Source organism: Ambystoma mexicanum, chromosome 6p (genome assembly GCF_040938575.1).
Source record: "Ambystoma mexicanum isolate Mex_15411 chromosome 6p, UKY_AmexF1_1, whole genome shotgun sequence".
Lineage (NCBI taxonomy): Eukaryota > Metazoa > Chordata > Amphibia > Caudata > Ambystomatidae > Ambystoma > Ambystoma mexicanum.
Window position 1 is genome coordinate 1,245,317,672 of NC_090935.1, and position 12,071 is coordinate 1,245,329,742.

Below are 12,071 nucleotides of genomic sequence, written 5' to 3' on the forward strand. Positions count from 1 at the left end.
ATTATGCAGTGTGTTGTTGTACCTCTTGGCCTCTAGAGACTTGCTCACTCTATCTCATATGAACTTTGTGTACTTTTAATTGACCAACAGTGTGGCTCTGTTTTCTTCTTCTTTCATCTATGAGGAATGTCCTACCGTTTATTCATGTACTCCCTTTGTGCTGTGTGCGTATCCTTTGAAAATAGCATCCTTAACTCTGGGCCAACCTTGACTCATCATCGGGTCGGTGCACATAGCTGTTTGTCTGCCTCTCCTGATTATATAGCCTCGGCCTGTCTCTGAGGTAACGTGGTTAAGTGTAACATGAGCCAGCATCCATTTTCCCATTATGGCCGTCCTTGCCACATTATATATTCCTCCATAGCAATCTTCTATCCATTTTCTTTCTACCTTGCGTTACTGCGTATTTACAGTTATTGGTCAGTGAGTTACTTCATCTTCTTTAGATCCAGGATTACTTTAGCTTTGGGTTCATGTTACTCTTAGTGCTTCAGTTACATTGTTACTTCTAAATATGTTCATATCGTTTCAGCATAGGTTCATATATCTTATTCATGACATCTCTTTGTCCTCGTCCGATTTCACTTTAATGTCCATCCATAATATTCATTGATGCATTCTGACATCTTGGCAGGTGACATTATTCCATGTAGCATTCTTCCATGTGACATCCTTTCACATTTTCAGTGTGAGGGTTCATTCTGTATGGATGTCTGCGTGCATAACGTCTCTCATACACTCAATGCGGTACGGGGACAATACAGGGGCACCCTTTTACTGCTCTTCTCCCACTGCTCCATTGTGACAGCGGTGAGGGGGTGGGAACTGGTGAGATAGTGTCTACCTGTTCCTCTACAGTTTCATTCAGCCTCTCACTTGGCTTTGTACCAACACCTTCTAATAACAACATCTGTCAATTCAAGGCCCAAAGAGAAGTAGCCAGAAACAGGCCCAGGGGGTATAAACGGGAAAGATATGTCTTCAGTCCAAAATCTTAATAACATTGGGAAATCATTCCCTGCTCGCCTGGCATCTTGTACCCTCCAGTTCTCTCTCCGCTTCAGATATTACCACTGTCCTGATTGAGAAGGATATGCACTGTACTTTAGTCTACATATACTGGATGTGTATGCTGATTTTCCATATGTGAACTTGGTTATTAGTAGAAGAGTTCAGGAAGTCTGAAAAATCAGTTCATTGTAGTCACTCATAATTAACTATTCTGCCTGGCGGGTAGTTCTGTGCGGAGGCACTTGATTATACCTCTCTCAGGTGTACATGTTACTCTAATGTTGCAGTTTTTAACACTATTTCCTGTACAAAGGTAAACTACTGATGTTTCTTCCATCGTCTTCAGTGTGCTGAGTGAACCCTGCACGGGGACATCAGGACAGAATAGACTTGCTCTCTTCGGGCAACTGCTTTGGATTTATAGTACAGGAAGCAGAAGGAAGATGAACCCAGTACTGACACGTTAGACATGCTTGTATTGTGGAAATGAGAGATATCTCTGCTGCATCAATGCATCCCATACTTTATGACCGTACTGAATATGATGTAATTAGGGCGTTGCATGTCTTTGTTTACTGTGCCGCATGTACAGGTCATCAGGCTGCACTTCTTCTTAAAACCCACCCTTCTACTTTTTGTCGTTCATAGCGTGTAAAAGGCCCACTCTTCAATGACGATCAGCCTCTCAGCCATTAATCCTATTCTGAACATGTGCAGACACATGTGGATTGCAAACCATCGCAATGGTTTGGTGGCGGTCTTGCCAGAGACAGGAAGTCAAACAGTGTCTTGCAATGAAATGCACATACAATTAAAACTCCTGCTAGCCCTTAATAACAGAACAGCAACCATTAGATCTTTCCACTTCCTCAAAATCCTGACCTAGCCCACCCTGTAGTGGCGTACGCATGGAGCTGTCACTCATTCCATGAGCAGCTGACTGCCACACCTTCCAAAATCCCGATCTAACCCAACCTGTAGTGTCACCTATGGAGCTGTCACTCATTCCATGAGCAGCTGACTGCCACACCTTCCAAAATCCCGACCTAGCCCACCCTGTAGTGGCGTACCTATGGAGCTGTCACTCATTCCACGAGAAGCTGACTGCCACACCTTCCAAAATCCCGACCTAGCCCTCCCTGTAGTGGCGTACCTCTGGAGCAGTCACTCATTCCACGAGAAGCTGACTGCCACACCTTCCAAAATCCCGACCTAGCCCACCCTGTAGTGGCGTACCTATGGAGCTGTCACTCATTCCACGAGAAGCTGACTGCCACACCTTCCAAAATCCCGACCTAGCCCTCCCTGTAGTGGCGTACCTATGGAGCAGTCACTCATTCCACGAGAAGCTGACTGCCACACCTTCCAAAATCCCGACCTAGCCCACCCTGTAGTGGCGTACCTATGGAGCTGTCACTCATTCCATGAGCAGCTGACTGCCACACCTTCCAAAATCCTGACCTAGCCCACCGTGTAGTGTGGTACCCATGGAGCTGTCACTCATTCCATGAGCAGCTGACTGCCACACCTTCCAAAATCCTGACCTAGCCCACCGTGTAGTGTGGTACCCATGGAGCTGTCACTCATTCCATGAGCAGCTGACTGCCACACCTTCCAAAATCCCGACCTAGCCCACCCTGTAGTGGCGTACCCATGGAGCTGTGTGTCATTCCATGAGCACTTTCCAAAGTCCCGACCTAGCCCACTCTGCAGTGTCACCTATCGAGCTGTCACTCATGCCATGATCAGCTGACTGCCACACCTTGCACACTGTGCTGACCGTCCCGTCTCCGCTTTGATCTTGTGTTGTTCACCAAGGTTGCTCTATCAGCCTGTCACACCAGTAGACTTTTCTACACGTCTTCGCAGGTCCATCCTACAGAGGCAGACTGTTTAAGTGCAACTTTATGGTTTTCATGAGCATGTGCTGCACTCTCCGCAAATAGAATTCAGCCTCAAAATCATTCCCTAAATGGGCACCCGATCACCCCATTTCAAAACATTGCAGCAGCATGTTCTGTACATTTTGTCAGAATGTTAACCGCTTGCTAAATAGAATAAAAGCATAATGCAAACGGACTTTTGGTAAACTAACCTGTGAACGGCTTTTGCTACAACACTCAATGGAGTACATTTTTTGTAATAGAATTTACGCTTCTGCCTCCCTCTTCCCCTCTGCCATACAAATACTCCAGCATTACCGTCATTGAAAACCAACATTTTCATGCTGGCGTAAATGCTGTGGATTCTATGAAATCTGCCTGTTTTTTAGTAAAAAAACAGGCAAATTCCATAGGAATCGATTCTAAATGCTGCCTTCCATGTGTAAATGACATGCAGAATTTACGCAATTTGCAATGCAGAGTGCAAATTAAAGGCGTAAAAGTAATTTTGCATGCAATTTACACCTCCCTTCTGCATTCTGCAGTTGTAAGGAAGGGACCTGTTTGCACATAAGTGCAAACGTAGGCGTTTCCCTCCGCAAAATGTACAGGGACTTTCAAAATGAGCCCTAATATTTTAACATCAGATTCTAGGTGCCGCTATTCTAAACATTAGCGTACAGTTAACAGGTTCTCAGGAGAAATCATGGGCATAAACACTGCAGAAGACAGCTGCACTGAGAAGAAGGGAGGGGGCAGGAGGAGTACAGAAAAAGCAGGAGAGCGATTCAGCCTTAGGTAGGGATTTACTGCCTCTGGCAAGCGCTCCACTCTCCTGCGGATGCGTGAGCTCGCACATTCAGTGAATTGTGTGTGCGCTTTCTCCTTTCACTAGATTTAATGACCGTCTCAAGTTACTGAAATCAACACATGAGCAGGCCACTTTGTCTTTTTTGTGTGAAAGCCAGCCTGTGCTGTCTCCTTACAGAAACAAGGAGCAGGGAAGAAAAAGACAGGAACAAGGATCTATGTCAATATTAGCAACACCTTTGGGTGTACATTCCATTGCCGCTAAGAGATACACAGCTGCTTGCTCCGACTCACACTCCTGTGCAATAGGATTTCCATTCTGTTTCATGTTTTAGCATCCCTTTGCTGCATTTGTGATTTAATATATATATTGGTCCTTGGCTGATTCAGGCACATTCCACCTCTACCCTGCCACCTTTCAACAGGTCTCATAACCAGTTTTAACCCAAAATCAGGAAAGAAACCAACCCAGGAGGGAACCTACCCCTGGAATATATCACAAATATACCTCAAGCCCGAGTCACAATACAACAACCACAGCGAGGCCGGCATCACTATGTGTGGGAGCACACCAATTGAATCCAAAACCCGGAAAGAAACCAACCCAGGAGGGCACCCACCCCTGGAACATATCATGAATATACCTCAGACCCGACTCACAATACAACAACCACAGCGAGGCAGACTCCACTAAATATCGGAGCACACCGATTTAACCCAAAGCCAGTAAAGAAACCAACCCAGGAAGGCACCCCTGCGGAATACATCATGAATACACCCAAACCCAAATCATAATACAACAACCATAGCGAGGCAGATGCCAGGGGTATTGGAGCACACTGATCCAGCCAGAGACCGGGAAAGTAACCGACCCAGGAGAGCACCTGCCCCTGGAACAAAACGCCATGTACTGCAATCCAATTCTGATTCCAAAATGAAGGCTACGACCTACCGCCACAGCAAGGCAAACACCACTGTATGCTGCTGCACACTGTCCTACCACCAAGTGCGGGAAAGAAAGCTACCAGGAGGGCACCTGCCCCTGGAAGATACCACAAACCCAAATCATAAACCAAAACACCTAGACCTCAAACATACCATGTTATAAGAAGGACAAAGAAACAAGAATGGAAAACAGAAATAGGAAGGAAATTGCAACCCTGTGGGATGGAAAACACTGACCAGAATTCGCAATGCCTGAAAACCTCCACCAACCACCACTAAACGGACTAAGGATATGGACCAAAACACAAACAAAAACAGAGTCTGCTACCTCTCCACCTACAACCCCACCTAAATGGAAAACAAGCAATCCACAAGCAAGGACACAAACACACCTGGGCCAAAACAGACCACCAAACAGCACACCACAACACACAGAACCTAGCAACTCCAAAGACATCGTTGGAAAGATCTCAACAAGAATCAGAGACAAACTAGAATCCCTAACCCTCCACACCCCGTACATAACCAAAGGCAAGAAAAAAGACCACGCATATGAACAAACAACTCACTTTATGAACCAGAACAAAGAAACCCATCCCTCAATTTAATTGAACTCCTCAAGGAAGAAATAGAGGCCCCAACCACACTATCAGCAAATGGCAATCTCATCCAAGAGAGAACCGAAAACCTGACAAACACCTCCCCGACTGAGACGCAGGAGAGGACATACATCAATAATCAAAAGAATTGCACTCTTTTCACTGCAGCCTACTCAACGTAAAATCCATGGGCAAGCATAAAACCAAAATGTATGACCTCCTAAGCGAGTGTGGCAGCAATGCACTCTTCTTCACAGAAACATGGTTATCTGACAACTACAAAACAATCACCATGAAGCTCTACCAGACAACCTCAAAGTAATATATTCCAACAGAGCAAACAGACAAGGAGGGTGAATAGAGGTAGCACAGCAAGACCGCATCTGCACCACACCACTCCCCCAACGACATAGAATGGATGTTAATCATTCCTTATCAACATCAAAATCAACCCCCAAACTAACCTACTGTTCCTCCTGATCTACAGACCACCATCCTACAACCCCAACCTTGCATCAAAGCTCACTGAAGCCATTGCCAACCTCTCCACATGTCGTGACAACATAATTGTACTGGGGACTTCAACATCTGGTTCAAAAGATAAAACAAAATCACCGCAAATTCCCTCCATGCTCTATTGGAAACCCTCCACTTAAAACAAATAGTAAATAGGCCCAACCACTGTGCTGGACCCAGCTTAGATGCAATTCTCTGCTGACATGGACTGTCGACCAGCACCTCACCAGTACCCATCATATGGAGTGATCACCACTTAATCCTATTGACTGTCAAAATCCTGAACCATATATTGCCCTTTAATGCAATACTACATGCTACTAACAAAAGAAAGTAGAAAGGTCTTGACCTGGAAACCCTAACAGAACTAATGAAGTCAACCAAACCAAACATCTCTGAGCTAAACAGAATGATTACAGACTCTACGGAAGAAAAACTTGACACATGGATTACAGAAGCCCTAGTCCAATTAGCACCTGCAAAACTCTTCAAAACCACTGCTAGAAAAGGCAGCAAGATGGTCCACAGTAGAACCAAGGGAACTCCCCAAAAAAGAAACACAAACTGGAAAAACAGTCAAAACTATTTCAACTAATCAGAAAAAAACAAATACCAATGACAAAGCAACAGTCCTAAAAGCATGCTACACCACATGAATCCAATCAACAACAAACCCACAAAAAGAACTATTCAAAATCATCAAGGAAATCAAAAACCTAACATTGTGCAACAATTGTGTCATAACGGCAAAATCTCTATGTGACAACATCACAAACCACCGAAGAACAATAACAGAAGACCCTCAATGCAAGCCACACAACTACAAACACAAATCCAGAACCTTCAGAAACCATTGTACCACCAACTGCCACACCATTGACCAATTCGAACCTCCTAACAAAGAAACCTTCAACAACCTAATAAAAGACACCAACCTCACCGGATCCCCAGTGACCCATGCCCACCAATCACCTTAAAAGAAATCCTCAACTACAGAACACTAGCATCATACTTTTGGCTACTGATGAACCTATCCCTAAAGACGAGAATAGTTCCTAAAGCTAAACATTTCAAATCAGCATACATCAAGCCACTACTAAAAAACAAAAAAGGTGAAGTGGATGACTGCTCCAACCTCAGACCAACATCGAACCTACCATACCCAGTGAAACGACTGAAGAACCACATTTACAAAATACTACTCAACCATGTAGAAAGCAACAGAATACTCAACCATTTCCAAGTCAGATTCAGACCCATATAGAACAGACCAAAAACAAATGCAGACAACAGCACCTGATCGGCCCTCATACTACTAGACATATATGCCACCTTCGACACATTCAGACACACAACACTAATCCAGAGACTGGAGAAATGCGGCATAAAAAACTCTACTCTACAATGGCTAAAATCTTTCCTCACCAACCGAACGGAAAGAATATACTTAGTGTCATTTACATCTAATATCAAAAACATGACATGCAGTGTACCAGAAGGATTTAGCCTATCCCTACTACGCTTCAACATCTACATGTCCCTCCTAATGAAACTCACTCAAACCCATGAACGGACCACCACCGAATACAGAGACTATACCCAACTAATTTTTAAGATAACCTCAACCGAAGACCCAAACAACACCCTCAACAAATGCTTCACAGACAAATACACCTGGATGACAATCAACAATCTCGAACTAAACCCAACCAAAACAGAAATAATGAGCGCCCCTCCAGAAGATAACACAACACACACACACACCTGAGTTGGCCACCATGCATATGCACCCAACCAGAGGCCTCTGCCGTGATAAAACACCTGGGAATAGTCATGGACAGCACACTCTCATTAGAACCACAAGTCATTTTGTCAAGATTAGACAATGCAAATAGCCTCTGCCTTGGAATGCGAAAACGTTTAAAAAAAATAGCTCCACTGCATCCAAAATACTGTAGCAAGATTACTCCTGAGATTAAAGAGAAGAGAGCCCTGAGAAACCTACAATGGCTTTCTGTAAAAATAAATATTAACTTTAAAGCCCCCTGCATCGCTCACAAATCGTTACATGGACATGAGGATGAATTTCTCCAGGCTAAAATCAACTTCTACCAACAAGGAAGAAACCTTATATCGAGGAATGACCTACAAAATCGAAACAAAACACTACGAGAAGGGGGAATTCAGGGGAAATGCATTCTCCCATTTGGGAGCAAAACTATGGAATTCAATATCAAAGGAAATAAGAATAACAGAAGATCACCTAACCTTCAGAAAATGACTGAGAACCTGGCTATTCAATTCACTGAGACAAGCACAAAATGGAAACCTCGCACAACTCATACCCAGGACGAAAGCCAATCATAGGACAGCGCAGACACTGGAACCAACAATAAAATAACCATACACTACTAACTACTAAACAACCCTGCTCATCGCTCCTCTTCTGCATACTCCCCACACACCACATACACCCATTAGGCTTGCCTTCCTACACACAAAGCACACAGGCCACACATGCAACAAACTGCCACAAACAATAAATAACAAACAACCCAGACACTGGACGTTGCCCCTCTGGACACAATAACCCTACAATGCACAATCAAAGCACACTCAGAAAGCCAACCCACACATGTGCCAACATGTACACGTACAGATGCTGGTTTCTCCTGGTTCTGCAAGCACCAACAGAAGAGCACAACCTCCATCCTATCAATCTTCCCCCACTTACTGACACCACCCACTTTCTTTCAGAGCCATGTAAGTGCCTGGAGACCATGTAAATGGTAGCAGTGTGTGGTATAAATCAACGTAACATAATATTAATATCTTATATATAGCACTTGCAATAACATGTTTGCCATTTCATACCACTGTATATAATCTATTACAGTTATACATTTGATACTTGGAAAAATATATGTACTTTATTACATTAATGTGTCATTTTGAACCTACATCTCCGCTCCCATTTTACAAGAGGAGGTTAACCCCTTTCAACCAGAAACTCCTCCAATCGGGAACAACTGGGCAGGAAGAAAGGAGGAGAAGAAATGTTCGACGCCATGTGAGTCTCAGTAGAAACTAGAGGTCTATATGGCGTAAGTACATTTGGCATCAGGAAGACTAAAACGTGTATAAAAACACCAGCAATGAGTGTTTGCTTACCCATGCATCCCTCCCAAAGAGATACAGGACAGCAGACAAAAAAGGTGTGGCTTGCTGACGCAGAAACTGCAGGAAGTGGGGATACTTTACTACAAACCTCGCAAACTACTTCAGCCATGCACACTGAACAGTGGTTCTGCTGCTGACTGCAGGATCACTTGGGTAAACCATAATTAAGGCCCCCAAAAAAAAACAAGCAGGGAAAAAGCCAATCGTTTTGGGTTTTAATGCATTTTACATTCATAGTTTTGTAGAGAAGGAGCCAAGTACCTCCACCTCAACCACGTCTCCCATATTGCCTATATGTTGGTAGCCAGATTGTGAGACACATGCGGTACCAGTAAGAAGACTTATACCAAAGAGAATCCTGAGAGCAAGGTTCCCATTGAAAAACCCATACCTGCATAAGAGAAAATAAAATGGGCATTTGAATGAAATCCCGGAAGTAGCAGAGCAAGTGAATGGTCAAGATGAATGGTGACATCATACAGAGTAGAGCTGACAAGCACAAAAAATATGCAGAGACAAGAGAGTGGAGAAATTCTGTAAGGCATCAAGAGAGTACTAAGGATAAGTGACATCTCGGGAATAAGATGAAGAAGCTTATGCCACAGAATGGATGAAGATATCAAGTCAGTTTACAGGTGTATAGATGCAAAGAAACGCAAGCAGACAAAGTATTCTTGAGGCTAGCTTCATAGTGAATAGATTGCGGCATGCACCAATATATACATATATGTATAAGTGAGTAAAGGATGGATGTTTCCACTGCGTGTTATAGCAGAGCTGGACTAAAAAAGAAAGGCCTCTTTTCCAGTGTGTCGCAGTAAGATAACAAATTAATTACAAAGTGAATCTCAGAAAGACGAGGCTGGATGAGCCATGAAGCCAAGCCAAGAAGCCATGGTCTTAAAAGGCTGGTTGAGCTGACATTGGATACAAAATCATGTGAAAGAGCAAACTCCTGTTCAGAAGGCATGAACATAACAAGGAAGACATCAGAGGTTTATTAGAAAATAGTATTCTTAATACACCAGAAGCTTGAAATCATGGTCTTCAGTCACGTGGAAGGATGAAGTTGGATGAACAGGACTACCACACATATGCATGTGGACAGAGCGTGCCTTTACTCCCCTAAATTCTCCAGAGCTAAGAACACTCCCAAGGACAAGTGCTAAGAACACTCCCAAAGACAAGTACAAAGTCTTAATTGCCAGCAGACCACTGAGGTGATGATAGATACATATGCTAATTGGTAGGAGGCTCTGTTTGAGACGAGCTCACCAGCACCTGGAAGTCCAGTCTGTATGCTGCTAACGTAGGTGGAAAAGTATTGACGGAGGTTAAAGTGCCAACCAATGGTAGAGGACTGCATGATTAAGGGTCCTATAGTCTGTAAAATCAATGGGACGTTGTGTATTTAGTGACGTTCATAGTGGCCATTTTGAAGGGAGGGCTTAGTTGCCCCACCTGATGTTAAAAAACCAATTACCTTCACTCACTGGCCTATACTAGTATAGAATGTATACTTAGATATTCCCTTAGACCCTATCACTTTCTTCAATTGGTTTTTGTAGTTTGCCAAGTATGATGACATTAGTAATATATAGTTTAACTTCATCAATGACAATTTTTTGCTATAAAAGAAAGGTTTCATTTGTAATGCATAGAGAGAATTTGCGCTGAGACGTCCGTTGATGTCCGTTGTTCTAGATAATTCTAGATAATTGATATTAAAACAGTTATCATTTTTGCCAACTACCTGAGTCGTTTCAATTATTGATGTATGGATAAAGTCTGCATCCCCATCCATCTCAATGGTATTGCTACTCATTTTAAAGGGATGGAGATCAACCAGGTCACGTGGTAGCAGAGGATGGTTTAAAAGAATCCATCGAGATATGTAAGCATTGGGGTCCCAGCAATAACCCACAACCTCTGCTATTCTGCTAAAAGGATGTGAAGCTCCCTGTAGATAGCAGTATTAGTAAAAAACGTCATGCTTGCATGCTAGGGTTGAAGTGGCTCCCCCGGTTTCCACAGAATCCCCTGCCGGCATCTACAGGAAGCTGAACGAATGAAAAGTTGAAGAGGCGATAACGAGGGGGACGATCCCGAGAGTTGGAAGTTGAACATATGAATGGTGAGTAAAACTGAGTGAGGTGGCAAAATTGTGTATGGGCAGTGAGTGGAGAAAGTGATATGAGGAAAACGAGTAACGAGGGAGGCTTGGGTAAAGTGACTTGAGAACGATGAGTGTTGCGTTATTGAGTAAATTGACTTGAGGAGAGGCCAAGCAATTAAGAGGTATCATGAGGAGAGGCCATGATAAAGAGTACACCTAGTTTACCTGCGTTTTAAAGAATGGAACTGAAGGAACAGCACCTAGAGTCCCGTAGCGGATGACGTTGGAGATGAACCTGGTTAAAGACGGGTTTAAAGATGGCAGTTCAAACTCTGTAGGAGTATTTTTAGAGGCAGGAAAAGTCTTGAGGAAAAATGCAAAGATAAATGTGGCCGGCAGAGTATGTTTGTCCATCTGTTTTATTTTATGTGATTATGTAAATGATGAAATAATAGACGAGGTTGATAAATGTAAAGAGGAGAAACGCAAGAGTTAAAGAAATAAGCGTGTATTTAATTAACTTGAATTGATGGTATTTTTCCTGCGACAATTGGTGCACGCTCATATTGTTTTGTTTTCTTGAAAAGCATTATTGAAATTTGCAAAGAGTAAACGGTGAGTATTTACGGTCAAAAAGTGACGTGTCAAAATGGAGGATATTACTCCGCTTATACACCTTTGCAAGCAATTGCCAAAGCACGCACCCAAGCTTAGACAGTACAGTGCGGAATGGGTAAAAGAAACGGCAGACAAATTGTTCATGTCATGGCCACAGGGGGGACCACTATCGAAGGTAGTTCTGCAGCATATGATGACATATTTGCATGCTGCATATACGGGAGAAAAGCTAGGCAAGCGACTAGCGAGCTTAAAGGTCTGGAAGATGTACCAGGAGGAGAGAGATGAGCTGCCTCCTGTAGACTGGATACTTAATGTATGCAGAGAGGAGGGTGAGGAGCCTTCTGCTCCATCCGTCGCGCCTGAAGTAGACAGCGAGAGTAAGAAAGATAA